This window comes from Staurois parvus, unplaced genomic scaffold (assembly GCF_062004578.1).
Source record: "Staurois parvus isolate SC_StPar_1 unplaced genomic scaffold, SC_StPar_1.0 ptg000951l, whole genome shotgun sequence".
NCBI classification, from domain to species: Eukaryota; Metazoa; Chordata; class Amphibia; order Anura; family Ranidae; genus Staurois; species Staurois parvus.
The window spans coordinates 218322-236907 of NW_028318747.1; the positions used below are offsets into that span (position 1 = coordinate 218322).

The window sequence follows — 18586 nt, forward strand, 5'->3', positions numbered from 1 at the left end:
GGTGCTTCGCCAATAGCCAGTGTGTCATCTCTAACGTCTCCGGAGGCGATAAAGTCTCGTGAAAGCCCTTCTGTGCTTCCAAAACCCGGCCGCGTCTCTACACAACGACATCGTTTATCTCCCGATGAAAAAAACTCATGTCTGTTTTAATTTCACACAGCATAATTTTGTCTCCATAGACATTTAATGCGATGGACCTCTTGAACCGCGATGCTCGGAAATACGCGGCGTGATTAATACGAATGTTGATCTAATCTGATATCGCCTCCAGACAGCCTGCTCCATGTAAAATATATTTATTGCCATTACAGTCCAAACATATTATCTGCTAGCTCTCCAGCGCCTAAGCCGGCCGGCCATCTCTCCCTCGGAACGCGGAACGTTCAATACAAACAGGAAACAACAGCCGCCTTGGAGAATTCCAGTGTGACAACTAGCAGTTATTCCATTTGCAGAAATAAAGAAACACGACTTGTTGTTTTGAATGTTTAATTATGCATGCCTTTTCCGTTGTCATTTCAGCGCCTGTAGCGAAGGATACAAAGCAGGGAGAGAAAACAGTTCTGCAATTAATGAGCGACCGCACCTTCCTGGTCGATGGGATGTAAAGACAGGGAAAGATTCTTGTTTGTAAATCATACTGATAAGTTGTCTCTTTTTCAGTTTCTAATCCGGGTTCTTGAAGGGTCCGCTCGTTGGAAAATCAAAAACGTATTTTATATAGTTACATAGCTAGCAAGGCTGAAGGTCCATCCTCTCACCAAGGAAGACACGCGTGGGAATATGTATCTGGATGGAGCAATGTTCTGCAGATGTGTAGAGAGGTTGGTGATGGAATAATCTGCAGAATGTATCAATATGTGTCTGTCAGGGGATGGGTAAGATAGAGCAATGTTCTGCAGATCTCTAAGAGGTCAGTTATGGAATAGTCTACAGAATGTATCAATAGGTATCTGTCAGGGGATGGACAAGACAGAGCAATGTTCTGCGGATCTCTAGAGAGGTCACTTATGGGATAATCTGCAGAATGTCTCAATAGGTATATGTTGGGGATGGACAAGACAGAGCAATGTTCTGCAGCTCTCTAAGAGGTCAGTGATGGAATAATCTGCAGAATGTATCACTATGTATCTGTTGGGGATGGGTAAGACAGAGCAATGTTCTGCAGATCTCTAAGAGGTCAGTGATGGAATAATCTGCAGAATGTATCACTATGTATCTGTTGGGGATGGGTAAGACAGAGCAATGTTCTGCAGATCTCTAGGGAGCTCACTTATGGGATAATCTGCAGAATGTATCAATAGGTATCTGTCAGGGGATGGACAAGACAGAGCAATGTTCTGAGGATCTGAGGAGAGATCAGTTGTGGAATAATCTGCAGAAAGTATCAATATATATATGTCAAGCGATGGGAAAGACAGAGCAATGCAGATCTCTAAGAGGTCAGTTATGGAATAGTCTGCAGAATGTATCAATATGGGTCTGTCAGGGGATGGGTAAGACCAGGGGCGGACTGACAACTCATGGGGCCCCCGGGCAATAGGGGATCATGGGGCCCCTGTGTCCTTGCCCAAACTCAAAAAAGCCTATGATAAAGGTACCAGGGGCATCTCATGGGGCCCCCTACTGACCCCGGGCCCTCGGGCAGTGCCCGAGTTTCCAAATGGTCAGTCTGCCCCTGGGTAAGACAGAGCAATGTTCTGCAGATCTCTAGGGAGGTCACTTATGGGATAATCTGCAGACTGTATCAATATGTATCTGTTGGGGATGGGTAAGACAGAGCAATGTTCTGCAGATCTCTAAGAGGTCAGTGATGGAATAGTCTGCAGAATGTATCAATATGTCTTTGTCAGGGATGGCTTAGATGGAGCAATGTTCTGCAGATGTGTATAGAGGTTGGTGATGGAATAATCTGCAGAATGTATCAATATATAACTGTCAGGGGATGGGTAAAACAAAGCAATGTCCTGCAGATCTCTAGGGAGGTCACTTATGGGATAATCTGCAGAATGTATCAATAGGTATCTGTCAGGGGATGGGCAAGACAGAGCAATGTTCTGCAGATCTCTAAGAGGTCATTGATGGAATAATCTGCGGAATGTATCAATATGTATCTGTTGGGGATGGGTAAGACAGAGCAATGTTCTGCAGCTCTCTAAGAGGTCAGCGATGGAATAATCTGTAGAATGTATCAATATATAACTGTCAGGCGATGGGTAAGACGGAGCAATGTTCTGCAGATCTCTAGGGAAGTCACTTATGGGATAATCTGCAGAATGTATCAATAGGTATCTGTCAGGGGATGGGCAAGACAGAGCAATGTTCTGCAGATCTCTAAGAGGTCAGTGATGGAATAATCTGTAGAATGTATCAATATGTATCTGTCAGGCGATGGGCAAGACAGAGCAATGTTCTGCAGATCTCTAGGGAGGTCACTTATGGGATAATCTGCAGAATGTGGGTCTGTTAGGGGATGGGTAAAACAGAGCAATGTTCTGCAGATCTCTAAGAGGTCACTTATGGGATAATCTGCAGAATGTATTAATATGTATCTGTTGAGGATGGGTAAAACAGAGCAATGTTCTGCAGATCTCTAGGGAGGTCAGTTATGTGATAATCTGCAGAATGTATTAATATGTATCTGTTGGGGATGGGTAAGACAGAGCAATGTTCTGAGGTTCTGTAGAGAGGTCGGTGATGGAATAATCTGCAGAATGTATCAATATGTGTCTGTCAGGGGATGGGTAAGACAGAGATGGAATAGTCTGCAGAATGTATCAATATGTGTCTGTCAGGGGATGGGTAAGACAGAGCAAAGTTCTGCAGATCTCTAGGGAGGTCACTTATGGGATAATCTGCAGACTGTATCAATATGTATCTGTCAGGGGATGGGCAAGACAGAGCAATGTTCTGCAGATCTCTAAGAGGTCAGTGATGGAATAGTCTGCAGAATGTATCAATATGTCTTTGTCAGGGATGGCTTAGATGGAGTAATGTTCTGCAGATGTGTATAGAGGTTGGTGATGGAATAATCTGCAGAATGTATCAATATATAACTGTCAGGGGATGGGTAAGACAAAGCAATGTCCTGCAGATCTCTAGGGAAGTCACTTATGGGATAATCTGCAGAATGTATCAATAGGAATTTGTCAGGGGATGTGCAAGACAGAGCAATGTTCTGCAGATCTCTAAGAGGTCATTGATGGAATAATCTGCAGAATGTATCAATATGTATCTGTTGGGGATGGGTAAGACAGAGCAATGTTCTGCAGATCTCTAAGAGGTCAGTAATGGAATAGTCTGCAGACTGTATCAATATGTATCTGTTGGGGATGGGTAAGACAGAGCAATGTTCTGCAGATCTCTAAGAGGTCAGTGATGGAATAGTCTGCAGAATGTATCAATATGTATCTGTTGGGGATGGGTAAGACAGAGCAATGTTCTGCAGATCTCTAAGAGGTCAGTAATGGAATAGTCTGCAGAATGTATCAATAGGTATCTGTCAGGGGATGGGCAGGACAGAGCAATGTTCTGCAGATCTCTAAGAGGTCATTGATGGAATAATCTGCAGACTGTATCAATATGTATCTGTTGGGGATTGGTAAGACAGAGCAATGTTCTGCAGATCTCTAAGAGGTCAGTGATGGAATAGTCTGCAGACTGTATCAATATGTATCTGTTGGGGATGGGTAAGACAGAGCAATGTTCTGCAAATCTCTAAGAGGTCAGTGATGGAATAGTCTGCAGAATGTATCAATATGTATCTGTCAGTGTAACGTTCTGCAGGAGAATGTTCTGCGCATCTTAGGAGACACCCCAAACTGACCAACGTTCACTTCTACAACCTCAGCAAATTTTCGGAGAAAACATCGGCTTAATGCAGAAACCCAATAAACAGGCCGCGAGCGCAATATTTAATATCAGAGTTTTCCCAAGGCGCCTTCAGCAGCAGAACAGAAGATTACACAAGGCGGCACACATTCCCTTTTTCTTGCCTCCTAACGCCACTCAGGGGCTGGAATTGGGCGATAATGACGGCACTGATACTACAGAGCCTTGCAGGGGCGGACTGACAACTCATGGGGCCCACGGGCAATAGGGGATCATGGGGCCCCTGTGTCTTTGCCCAAACTCAAAAAAGCCTATGAAAAAGGTACCAGGGGCATCTCATGGGGCCCCCTACTGACTCCGGGCCCTCGGGCAGTGCCCGAGTTTCCAAATGGTCAGTCCGCCCCTGGAGCCTTGCCACTCTAGAAGCTCTCTCCTATTTATGGGGGAAAAAAAGAAGCCGGACTTGTGCCACTTTTAACGGCCCAACATTTAAATCCTGGTCTCGTAGAACTAGAAGTGTGGAAAGTCACCAGGAGAGACAACGCCGGACTCGGGTCTGCAAATATCTTCCCGCCGCGACTGGCTCAGCACGAGGAACCTCAGACGCGCTAGTAGTAATAAGTCAGTGCGGGAGTGTGGAAAATAACTCCCAATTATCTCCTACCAGATGGAAGTAAATGCAGACTAAATGAAGTCTACAGCGGATTCCGCCCCTCCCGGGGAAGCTAATTTAAGGCCATTTCCGAGGCCCAAATTGAGGCGAAAATTGTCCTTTCCGAAATTTGCTAGGAGATGGCGGAGTGGCGTCTTGCGGTTCAGGAAGACGCCTCGGCGGCTGTCATTAATTGGCCACGTGAGCTTGATAGAAAAGCAGCTGCTTATTCTGTATGGAGTTGCGTACGAGCGACTGGCTGCCTGTGGATACCTACAGAACTGATATCGATCAATGATAATGGAGAACTGAAGCCGCTCAGCTGTCCTAGTCCCGTTATGTGATCACATGACCACAACGCAATGAACTGGTGTCTTTATTTAACCTTTCCAACTATGTAAAACTCTGAAGACCCCCCTGCCACACCCTGTCAGACCACCCCTTGTAGCTCCCCCCACTCCTTCCTTAACCCCTTGGCGCCAGCACCTCCCAGCCCTTTAAGGGTTTCAGAATCCGGGAGTCGGGGCAGGGTTTAGGGCAGTGGTTCTCAACCTTCCTAATGCCGTGACCCTTTAATACAGTTCCTCATGTTTTGGTGACCCCCAACCCTATAATTATTTACCCAGTAATTATAATTCATGAAGTGTCGTTTTACCTCCAATACTGCTGCTTTCTACACAGTAGCTGCTTTCTACACAGTAGCTGCTTTCAACACAGTAGCTGCTTTCAACACAGTAGCTGCTTTCAACACAGTAGCTGCTTTCAACACAGTAGCTGCTTTCAACAGAGTAGCTGCTTCAACACAGTAGCTGCTTTCAACACAGTAGCTGCTTTCAACACAGTAGCTGCTTTCAACACAGTAGCTGCTTTCAACAGAGCAGTTGCTTTCAACACAGTATAATATATGTGTTTTCCGATGGGCTTAGGTGACCCCTGTGAAAGGGTCGTTCGACCCCCAAAGGGGTCGCGACCCACAGGTTGAGAACCACTGGTTTAGGGTCATGTGACACGCTGTCAGGACGGTCACATGACCGGGAAAGGTCCCGATCGAAAGAGATTGGGATCGTTCCGTGAGTACCGGACATGTATGCTGGGAGCACGCAGGGCGCGCGCTCTCAGCACATATGTTTTTTTTTAATAGAACGCAAATGTGCGGCCGCTCTGCGTCTAGACCCGGACGCCCGGAGGCCACACATTTGCGTTCAGCCAGCGCCAAGAGGTTATCCTTTCCAACTATATAACTTGACCAGGAGACTAAAGATGGCTTGATCCAGTCCCACTAAACCAATACCTACCCACCATCCTTAACCTAAGTAACCACACTGACAACAAAATGGAGTTAATGGCCCAAAAAGGACCTTTTATTACAACCATCAATAAATCAATAAATTGATTTATTGATTTATTGATTGAATCAATAAATTACAACCATAAATAAATAACATATAAATAACAGAAACACACAGTATAAACATACGTTTTTTCAAAGTCCCAATAGGCATCAAGAAAACGAATACCTGCGTCCTGCTTAACTAGGCCTCCAGCCGCAACATCACCGACTTGGAGACACCACCACAGATACCCCCCACCAGAACAACTGGAAGCCGTACCTCTGATGGGTTCCTACAAAGTGCCTTTTCTTGTGCCCACATTAACCAACGAGGGTCGTCCCCCAGCACCAACATGGCACAACCACCATCTAGACAAACCATAAAACAACGGGTGGATGGGTGGGACGTTTGCCTTGTAAAAACTCTGAAGACCCCCTGCCACACGCTGTCAGACCACCCCTTGTAGCTCCCCCCACTCCTTTCTTAAAACCATTTAGACTCCCCCTTATGCTAATGGGACTCTCCTCTCCCAAACCCCCTTTAACCCCTGTCATGCCGACCCTTCGTTCAGGTCTTCTTTCTTTTTACTCCGGGCCTTCCTATAGTACAGGACTATAAAACTGTAAAAACATCATGGAGGCCAGCTCTGTGTTTTTACCCACAATTCCATTTTTGGAAGCACCAGGCTTGCGCTGTACAAGTCACATGACTCCCTCGTAGGCTGCGACCTCTTTCCCACAATCCCCCCCCGTCAATACAAACATGGCGTCTCAGACCACTCACCTCGGAAAGCAGTCACGTCTTCCCCGTGTGTGTGTGTGTTATGACAGCAAAGCGGTTTATCACTTTTACACACCATGTATATAAATAAACGAGAGGGTGAGATTGACCTTCCGCGCAAACAGCTGCACGGAGGGCTCCAATTACACCGTGTCAGTGTGTCCCGTTAAAGGCTGTGGAGATGGCACATGCTGCGGGGAACCTGAGGGTTCATAAGGTCCACAGTACGGAAAAAAAAGCTTGATTCTACCCAAAAATGATATGGTGGTTGGGCATGGATGAAGCCAAGGGGCATCCAACACTGGGTCTTCTAGGGACTCCAATGATGAGGTCTTCCTACGCCCAATAATGGGGTCACAGCTGTTGTCTTTTTACAGGAGTAGCAGCTTTGGATGGAGCTGAATCCTTATAATAGCTGCAAAAATGTATGCACCCCTTATTTATAAATGATCAAAAAATTGTTGGTTTTATTTCACTGGTTCCTACAGCTCTGATGTCTATTCTGCAGAACACTGAGCTGTTCGTATCAGTCCTTGTTACCAAAGGAGCTTGCACTCTAATGTCCTTGCCGCAGTCAAACGCACTGGTCAAGCTGGCCACATGTATTCATGTTTGTACAGTCTTCTTTCAAGATAACAATTATATAGGATGAAGACCTTTATAGGTCTAATCAATATAGCCAATACTGTATGTATCCAATCAATATATCCAATATATATCCAATCAATATATCCCATACTGTATGTATCCAATCAATATATCCAATATATATCCAATCAATATATCCCATACTGTATATATTCAATCACTATATCCAATTCAATACATACAATATATATCCAATTGAAATATCCAATACTGTATATAGTCAATCAATATATCCAACATATTTCCAATCGATATATACAATACTGTATATATCCAATCAATATATCCTTTATATATGCAAACAATATATCCAGTACTGTATATATCCAATCAATATATGCAATATATATCGAATCAATATATTCAACACTGTATATATCCAATCAATATATCTAATGCTATATACTGTATATTCAATCGATATACCCAACATGCATCCTATCAATATATCCAATATTGTATATATTCAATCACTATATCCATTCAATATATACAATATATATCCAATTGATATATCCAATACTGTATATAGTCAATCAATACATCCAACATATATCCAATCAATACTGGATATATCCAATACTGTATATATCCAATCAATATATGCAATATATATCAAATCAATATATTTAATACTATATACTGTATATTCAGTCAATATACCCAATATGTATCCTATCAATATATCCAATACTGTATGTATCCAATCAATATATCCCATACTATATATATTTAATCAATATATCCAATATATATCCAATCAATATATCCAATATATATCCAATCAATATATCCAATACTGTATATATTCAATCACTATATCCAATATATATTCATTCAAAATATACAATATATATCCAATCAATATATCCTTTATATATGCAAACAATATATCCAATACTGTATATATCCAATCAATATATCTAATACTATATACTGTATATTCAATCAATATACCCAACATATATCCTATCAATATATCCAATATTGTATGTATCCAATCAATATATCCCATACTGTATATATCCAATCAATATATCCGATATATATCCAATCAATATATCGAATACTGTATGTATCCAATCAATATATCCATTCAATATATCCAATACTGTATATATTCAATCACTATATCCAATATATATCCATTCACAATATATATCCAATCAATATATCCATTATATATCCAAACAATATATCTAATCAATATATGCAATATATATCAAATCAATAAATCCAATACTGTATATATCCAAACAATATATATATAATACTATATATACAGTATATAGACAATCAATATATCCAATATATATCAAATCAATAAATCCAATACTGTATATATCCAATCGATATATATATAATACTATATATACAGTATATAGACAATCAATATATCCAATATATATCCAATCAATATATCCAATGCTGTATATATCCAATCAATATATATTAATACTACACTGGATAGTTGTTGGCAGGGCTGGGACAGGGGGGTGGGCAGCAGGGACAGCCGCCCTCGGTGCAGATACCTTTATGTGGATGCAGGCGGCGGACTGACAACTCATGGGGCCCCCGGGCAATAGGGGATCATGGGGCCCCTGTGTCCTTGCCCAAACTCAAAAAAGCCTATGAAAAAGGTACCAGGGGCATCTCATGGGGCCCCCTACTGACCCTGGGCCCTCGGGCAGTGCCCGAGTTTCCAAATGGTCAGTCTGCCCCTGTGTGGATGGTAAGTCAACACCTAATCTGTATACTTACCTATTCTGAAGCCGCTCTGGTCCGGTCCCAGGATCAGCTGTCAGCTTTTGTGTAGAGGAGGGGCAGCCAGCAATGGATACCCCATATAAGTCTATGGGTGGTGTCATTGCCTAGGCATTTCCAGCCATTGTCAGGGAACTGTATGCAGAAGACAGAACCGGACCCAAACAGCTTCAGAATAGGTAAATACACAGATCTTTTCTTTACAGGGTTAGATAGAATAGAATTAGAATGGGGGTGGGAGTAGGTCCAGCCTCAGGTTTTGCCTGAACTTCCACTTGGGAGGTGAGGCGCAGCATACAGGGTGGTACACCTATTTATGTCATGCATTAGGAGTGCAGTTCTTCATCTACGCTCTGGGCGAGTCTGTCCAAGAAACGGTGGTTGGTTTATATTTTAATCCTTCAGCTTTACCAATGAGGTTGTGATAATCCAAAGGACCTGGAATGTCATCCCATACATTGTTAAACACTGTAACAAAAAAGACTTGTCTACCCCGCTATATCCTCATCTCGTTACTACAACTGCCACGTCTCATTTCCAGGCCTGTTCGTAGATAACGAAGCATCATCACATTAGATATGTCTTGACAACAAATATGAAAATCGAAAAGGCATACACAGAGAATAAATGGTAACAATGGGCCAAGTCCAGCCCTGTGGGGACATTGGTCCGCCTGAGGAAAGTAATGAGAGAGAATAGGAAGAAAGAAAAGAAGGGAGAAAGACAAAAGAAAAGTCGTTCCTCTGAGCCTCATCGGTCAAGAGAAATACAATGGATCCATGTGTCCCACGTTTTTTCGAAATACTTTCAGTGTTGTGAAGAGTACGTTGATAGATGACCATCACCCAATTCAGTTTATGGTTGACATAATCTAAAGAAGCCTTTCCCAACCTTTTTACCCCAGAGGAACCCCTAAAATCATTTTCAGATCTCGAAGAATTCTTTCTTTCATCGGGAGTCAATAGGAAAAAATGGTGGTCAGTAGGAAGAAGGTCACCTTTATAGACAGCTAAAAATATATTTGGTGTCACGGTCCTGGTTTTTCCCAAGTGGCATTGGCCCTGGAACTATGCAGGCACCATCAAATTCCTATTTGATGATGCCTGCATAGTTCCAGGGCCAATGCCACTTGGCAAAACCAGGAACATGACACCAAAGATATTTTTAGCTGGTTGACCTCCTGGTCAACTTTCTTTCTGGTCAACCATCTTTGGCTGAATGACCTCCTGGTCAACTTTCTTTCTGGTCAACCATCTTTGGCTGGTTGACCTCCTGGTCAACTTTCTTTCTGGTAAACCATCTTTGGCTGGTTGACCTCCAGGTCAACCAGCCAAAGCTCAAGAATCCTGCAGCCATCCACAGAACCCTGGTTGAGAAAGACCAATCTACCGTAACCAAGCTGCTGGTTTAATTAACCAACATTCTAATTGGTTTCTGTATCTTTGGAAAACACTGAAGCACGTAGAGCCAACTTCCACAAACATCGCAAGGGAAGCAACAGTTTTTAGCGGACTATCTCTTTTACAAACTTACCGTTTTTTACTCTGATGCCAAACCAGTTGGTTTCCTCTTGTATTTCAATTTTCAGAGACGAACGTCATATCCAAAATGACTTCATTTACCTTTTCCAACAAGCGATACGCCGATGTGCTTTCCAACAGGCTGATAAATGGAATCCATCCCATTTAATTTACTAATTCACCAGCTGATATGCCCGTTTTCCTTTCAAATCAACCGAGAAATTGACTGCTTCTTCTACAATTAAATAAACCCATTTCTCCAGGAAGAGAGTCATATTTGATCTGGTGACATCTTTGACTCTCAAGGGAATTTAAAGCAGAAAGCCCATCAGTGCAGAAATTGGTCTGAAAAATTGGATAATGTTCGATTATTGGCTTATAATAGCTTTTTTTCTTGAGTTTCTTTAGTCAGTTGACTGCAGGTTAATCATCGGTAAGTGGAAGATGTGTTGAGATTGGGAGCTGGGCGCATGTGTGGAAGCGGGAGAGGCCTCTGACGAATGATGGCAAGCTTTAGGTGCCAAAAGAGATAGAAATTGTGCCATCTAAAAGGTTTTCCTGGTGCCAGCATGGCAGCATATACAGTATATGGTAGTATGTTTTAGTGCAGGAAAAGAAAATTTACAGTGGGTATTTAATACAATTTCCTCTTTTCCTGGTGCCAACATGGCAGCATACTGCCATATGTTTGTTGTCATGGATTGGTGCCATGAAAGGAAAATTATGGTAGGTATTTGATACAATTTTTCATTTTCCTTACGGTAAAGGTGGAGTAAAAGATCAGGAATATGAGATAGGGTGACCTGACGCCAGAAACTAGGTATAGGTGAAATTGAGTTTTCACTTTGTCAACGTTTGGGTAAAAATACATTTTGGCAAAATGCAATCGAGTCAATACGAAAGGGGAAATTTGAATGGTTTTTGGTGGTTTTTAATGGTGGAATGGGCTCTCAATGGTTAGGAAATCTCCTTTCAATTTGTCTTTGTTATTTTTTAAAATATGTCTTCTCCAAAGTACAGTATATCTAAAGTCAATACAACTTTTTTTGTAGTCTACTCTTCATCTTCAGGACATAAGGGGGTGGTCTGTAGTCCAGCAGGGGAGAACTGCTTGATGTTTCAGTGGAGCACAGGCAGCATTGTCGGATTTTTACAGTTAGGATCTCATTGGATTTCTGGCAGATCATCAGTAGGAATGAGATGAACTGGCCTCGATTTGATGAATGTCTTAGCAATTCGAACCTAGGCCTCCTGTATCCTAGCAGCAGATGGTGATGGGTGGCCCACACAGCATCATTGGTTGCTAAAAATGTAGGTGGGTACAATGGTCATGGTCAGGGGTCAGGCTCAGAGACCAGTAGCTATAGCAGTAGAGAGACCTCCACCGACCAGCAAGATAGGTATACAAGAAGGTCACCCTGGTGGATAATGTGGGCACATCCAAGCTGCAGAGTCAAAGTACTGACCAGCAGGGGCGGACTGACAACTCATGGGGCCCCCGGGCAATAGGGGATCATGAGGCCTCTGTGTCCTCGCCCACACTCAAACCACACCCAAAAAAAACCTATGAAAGGCACCAGGGGCATCTCATGGGGATTCCTATTGACCCCGAGCCCTCGTGCAGAGTTCCCAATGGTCCCTGCTGACCAGTATTCACCAGTGCTCCTAATGGTAGAGATGGGTTTTGCTATGTGTTAGTACCATGGTCCTCAGGATCATTACCCCCCCAGGAAGCAGGTTCAAGCAGTAGATATAGCAGATGGAGATTAAACATAAGCGTAGTCAGTAAACAAGCCAAAGGTTGGTAAAAAGTGATAGCAAGTTGGGATCAAGTGGAAACATAGTCGAGGAGCAAGGTTGGTAACGAATGGTAGCAAAGATATGCATGTCAGCAGGAGAGACAAAAGCAAGATATTGGCTGAAGAGAGCACAACAATCTGGCAAAGAGCAAATGGAAAGGCATGGCTTCAATAAGAAGTTAATGGGAAGAGCAAAGGGTTCAAGGCTCAAGACAAACAAGGTTCAATGCAGGGTCATTCAAGGAATTGTCCATGGAGTTGTCCAGCATCCCAAGTGGCTCAGCAAGAAGAAACAACAGCAGAGGTTGCAGATTCAGAGCTGGACCCTGACAGCAACCTTATTGGCTGTTTTGGTGCACCTTACAGCAACCAATGGAACTATGTTGGCCACCCAGTGACATCCATTGCTATGATGCAGGCTGTATAGGTTCAGAATACTCACCAAACCCAGGCTGGTTCTGCTCATCCTTAATCAACTGGTATTTTTCTGTGCTTGCTGCATTTTTGAAGAGCCAGCGCTGGAATTGCAGAGATATGCTGAAAATATATTTTTTAATTTTGTCCAGACATTCCCCTTAAGTAAATAATCCGATCGCCCATTATGAGCAGGCACGGGTGCCATTGTCCCTGCTCGCTCCCTCCTCCTCTTCCTCCGCAGGGTCTAAAATTAAGTTGACGGGGAAGCCCTACAGAGCGTCTCACCCAGACAAGTTCTCCATTACGGTACAAATATGAGGCATGTTCCGCTTGGCTGCCGCGCTGGATTTCATTACCTGCGAGCGGTGTCGTACGCGGTTCTTTATCCCTCATTTCTTGTCACAGGCATTTTATACTCTTCTGCGCTCAAGCAACATAGGGAGAGCAGGCTTTGCCATGCAGCAGCAACCTTCAGCTGATGGAAAAAAGTTCCTGATGGGCTTAATGATAGCCTGTCACGTCATGAATTGCTGGTGAGCTGGGTGCTGGGTAATGATATGCAGACGACACTGATGCAATCAAACACGGGTATTTAAGCTGCGGCTGAGGTGGGGCGATAATCAGCATCTTCTGTACCTGTAGCTACAGGAAGAAGTCTATCACGAAGAAGGAATGTGCTCCAACGGGTCATCTTTTTTTTATAGCCGAACAGTAGCAAGGAATGATGCACGTGCCGTTAACATCTGTAAGTTATTAGCCCAACCATTGTAAAAACAAAGTGGTATGTACATTGTCAGCGGGGGTCTTACTGTACGGGGAGGAGACCCCTTATCAAAGTCCTTGTAGGGCCCCTTTGACATTCCAGACTCCATCTCAAGGTCTTCTCCAGCAAACAGCGAGATGTTTATGGATTCATTCCAGTGGATGTTGCCTGGTGCTTTAAGGACCTGAACATTTTTGAATCGACTGGGATGATGCAATAAACTTTCACTTCTTCCAGCTATTACCAAGACTGGTGTGTACAACGTAGGCTGAGCCTTTGATAGGAAAAAGAGCTTTTTAGCAAAGTCTTTTTAGGGTCAACCTTGTTAGACATTGACCTTGTTGGCTAAGTCCCCAAAAAATAAACATATCAATGGTTCTTTAAACCATTTGCCATTGGCACTGATCACTGTAGAGATCTGGTGCCGCATACTTTGCCTCTGATAAGAGAGTGTGCAGCTTTGGACAGTTTTAGGGCTTAATGTAGATATAAACCCAATCATTAAAATCTCATACAGGTTTAACATGGTGATGTTAATTCAAAAGTCATTTTTTTTCCACTGACCACCAATGTAAGGAGAATTCATCCACTGACCACCAATGTAAGGAGAATTCATCCACTGACCACCAATGTAAGGAGAATTCATCCACTGACCACCAATGTAAGGAGAATTCACCCACTGACCACCAATGTAAGGGGAATTCATCCATTGACCACCAATGTAAGGGACTTTCTTCCCACTGACCACCAATGTAAGGAGCATTCTTCCCATTGACTCTCAATGGAAGGAGAATTCTTTCCACTGACCACCAATGTAAGGGCCATTCTTCCCATTGAATACTAATGTAAGGGACATTCTTCCCACTAATAACAAATTTAAGGGACCTTCTTCCAACTGAAAACCTAGGAGCATTCTTCCCACTGACCACCAATATAAGGGGGATTCTTCCCACTGACCACCAATGTGAGGGGCATTTTTACCATTAACCACCAATATGAGGGGCATTCTTCCCACTGTCCACCATAGTAAGGGGCATTCTTCCCACTGACCATCAATATAAGGGTGATTCTTACCACTGTCTACCAATGTGAGGGGCATTCTTACCATTGACCACCAATGTGAGGGGCATTCTTCCCACTGACCACCATAGTAAGGGGAATTCTTCCCACTGACCACCAATGTGAGGGGCATTTTTACCATTGACCACCAATATGAGGGGCATTCTTCCGACTGACCACCATAGTAAGGGGCATTCTTCCCAATGACCATCAATATAAGGGTGATTCTTACCACTGCCTACCAATGTGAGGGGCATTCTTACCATTGACCACCAATGTGAGGGGCATTCTTCCCACTGTCCACCATAGTAAGGGGCATTCTTCCCACTGACCATCAATATAAGGGTGATTCTTACCACTGTCTACCAATGTGAGGGCCATTCTTCCCATTGACTACTAATGTAATGGCCATTCTTTTCACTAATAACAAATGTAAGGGACCTTCTTCCAACTGAACACCTAGGAGCATTCTTCCCACTGACCACCAGTATAAGGGGGTTCTTCCCACTGCCTACCAATGTGAGGGGCATTCTTACCACTGATCACCAATGTAAGGGGCATTCTTACCATTGACCACCATTGTTAGGGGCATTCTTCCCACTGACCACCATTGTAAGGGGCATTCTTTCCACTGACCACTATTGTAAAGGGCATTCTTCCCACTGACCACCAATATAAGGGGGTTCTTCCCACTGCCTACCAATGTGAGGGGCATTTTTATCATTGACCACCATTGTAAGGGGCATTCTTCCCACTGACCACCATTGTAAGGGGCATTCTCCTTCCCATTTACCACCAATGTAAGAGGACATCCTTCATGCCAATAACTAATAATTTAAGGGGCCTTTTTTTTGCACTGACCACTAGTGCAAGGGTATGTTGTCCACTAACCATCAATATAAGGAGGGGGTCACCTTTCCACTTAATACCAATTTGAGGGAGAATTACAATTTTCACTGTTTCTTTTCTAGTCTTTTTAATTATTGTTTACTTAATTTCATTATTATAAAGAAAATAATATTGTTGCATAGATCAGTCCGTAGTGTCAAATACTCTAACCACATTCCTTATCCTTTTATTTATTCGTATATCTACTGTACAATGCATTGTCCATGTCTATGTCCCGTAAGCTGCAGATAACATAAATATTGTCAGGGGTTCCCCAAGAAATGAAAGTTATTTCAAGGGTTCCTCCTTACTGAAAAGGTTGAACAAGGCTGGCCCACAATGCTGTGGATTTTGTACTGTTTGAAGATAACACGGTATAGCCTGTATTTCTCCTTTCATAAGAGGCTTTCATTCAGGCTACATTACCATCTGTGTGTCATTAATATTTGTCACATGACCCCACAACCTTCCTCGTCCAGACCATACTTAATCTGACGTGTCAAAATGTTTTCTGAGGAGGCTTCTCAATTGAGCTTCATGTCTACAACATGCTCTGCACAGTAACTTGGGACTCGGCCAAACATCTTTACATTCCAGAGTCCGTTCTGCCGTTTCATTTCATATTTTTCCCCCGAAAAATGGGTTTTAATGAGAAGTTCTGAGAAGGTCCCAAACCCCACAGGCGACGGTTCCCACAGCCTAGCTCTCGGGGGTCGAGGAGAAGGGGCAGTGGAAACGTTTGGTCCGGACCGCTGTACAGTCAACGCGGCTAATTTTTCTCACGCTCTACTCCCAACAGGTCACCCTTTTCCTAAGGAACTTTTCTGACTGCCGACACACATTCCTCTAGGTTTTGGTATCTGAAAAGAATTTGTGCCGTTGAGCTGCAAAGAGACAAAAACGAGAGCAAAAGTAGATCCTACTAATAATGTAGAACATTATTCTACATCCAAACCTAAGAATGTAGAATTGTAGAAAGTTGCATTGGTGGGCGTTCTACCAGAACGTAGAACGTTCTTAGGTTTAGGGTTGGGATCCACACTTGCCAGATCATCGTACTTGTGATGTCCGCCATGACCTCTTTCTCTCATATAAAGCCCATCTTAGTAGCTCCCCAACCCACCCATAGTAAGCCTGCATTCTCACTGCAAGCCAAGTAGGCCTTTGGGGTTAGTGGAGCTCCAACATAAATGTAGTGCATATTTTTTCTGTCAAGCAAGCATCTAAGCTTAAAGATGAACTCTAAGCAAATATAAAAGACACAAAATAATGAAGCTCTATGATTATTAATACAACATTAAATGCAGGGCCAATGGAGGCATAATGGGGGGGGGGGGGGCAGCACTGGGCTGCAGTGTCCATATAGGATGGTTCATCTTCAGTGTATGTTCTTCCCTGTGTATATTCAGCCCCTCTCCTGCATAGCATCCTTGGTTATTAAGTGCAGGCGGCGGCCTGTATAGCCTGTATGGTCTCATCCTGAGGAAGTCACGTGGGCAAGTGACGTAACGCGTAGGGCGGAGCGCGAGTGTGCTATACTGTGGATTAATAATAGTAAATTAATATTAAAAGTTACTGCGCGATCAGAGGTCTCTTCTTTCCTCCTTGAGCATTCTATATAGTGGTGATGAAGGATGTCCATATTTTAAAGGGGACCTGCTGGTGATTTAAAGAGGACCTGTCTAACCATCAGTTATTGGAGATATTGAAGGTCATGATGCGGGGAGATAATACCAGATGACTGGATTAAGTATATTGTGATCTGTATATTTAAATAGGTCCACCGGCCAGGTGAGCGAACAGTCCTACTGGTGGTGGAGCACTGCACTTTTTTGTGGAGCACGGTGGGGCACCTCCAGCACTGAATGTATGTAACGGCAAGGGGTGCTGGGGTCCTCTCTTGTTGCTGGTGGGGGATATAGTGTTGATGGGGGTCAGTTGTTGCTGGAAGGGATCTACTATTGAAGGAGGGGTCTAGATGTCTATTGTTGGCTGCCGTAGAGTCTATTGATGCTAGCTGCTGGAAGATCTGTTGTAGCTGCTGGGGGTCTATTGTTGCCTGGGTGGTATTTTGTTTTGAGGGTCCATTGTTACTGGAAAAATCTATTGTTGCTGGGGGAGTCTATTGTTGCTGGCTGAAGGGGATCTATTTTTATGCTTTTCCTGTTATCATTAACAAATTCCATTCAAATGATTTAGCACCACAAAATGATACTTGGCTCTGGATTCTCTAAAAGGAGCGGTACTGGGAGGTGAGTAGGGGGGCAGAAACAAGAAGTGATTCAGAAGGGGGGAGTTCCTGCACCTAATTTTTTGAGAAAACAGGCCTGGCTTTGGATGAAGTAGAGATGGTACAAAACCCCTATCAGTTTTTTGGCTAGAGATTTCCCTTCACTTCCTGTCTCGTAAATGCAACCGGTAGTAAGAGCAAATTTCCCCAAAGTAAGTGGGATTCCCATCCTAGACCGTTGTCACCAGAGCATTTCTCCCCGATTGTAAGCTTCTCTCCCACATTTTGGTCTCATGACAACTGTAATATTTTGGATTTCCTATCACTTTCTGTATCAGAGCTTGTGTCCTCAGTGGAGACATAGGCAGCAATAAAACCGCGGCAGAGGGTCTAACGTTCCCATTTCATCCAATCTAAAAAAAAAAAAGTTTTGTCTTTACAAACTCTCCATAATCCTCCACCCGCAATCCTCAATCTCACTGCATCATACTGATCATTAGTAAAGATAATTTCTAATAAGGTCTATCACTGTCCTTGCCTTTTTATAAATGTCTGGCTCCTCGTGGGTGTATCACTACATGAACGTCCAATATAAATTATCTTTTCAAGAAGCATGCATGGCATTGGTTACATAGTCATGGGAGGAGAAGGAGGATGAGTGTAAGGGAATTCCTGTACGGCGACTGGCACATAGAAAGGCGCATGAGCGCAAGATCGCGCAGAGAAATGAGCACGGGCACATTGCTAATAAAAATGAGAATGCACCCACGCGGCAGCGGGGCCACAGTTTCTGGCTCCAGATGGACTATTTAAAGGGACTCTCCTAGGGGCGTACAATCTAAGGTCCCTAACCCTCAACGGGCATGCAATCTAAGGTCCATAACCCTCAACGGGCATGCAATCT

The 18586-nt window shown here is 43.3% G+C and overlaps 1 protein-coding gene across 3 annotated transcripts in view; it reads right to left on the bottom strand.

Annotated features, from left to right (window-relative positions):
• LOC149441740 (semaphorin-6D-like) overlaps nucleotides 1–18586 on the bottom strand; it is a 339406-nt gene that overhangs the window by 119924 nt on the left and 200896 nt on the right. Inside the window, exon 1 of one of the 3 annotated variants that reach the window (XM_089656951.1) lies at nucleotides 10540–12020. The exons of the other annotated variants lie outside the window; for them this stretch is intronic. The gene's annotated coding sequence lies outside the window, so the exon portion shown is untranslated. Of the gene's footprint in view, nucleotides 1–10539; nucleotides 12021–18586 lie in introns of those variants that run through there. 3 annotated transcript variants of the gene reach the window in all.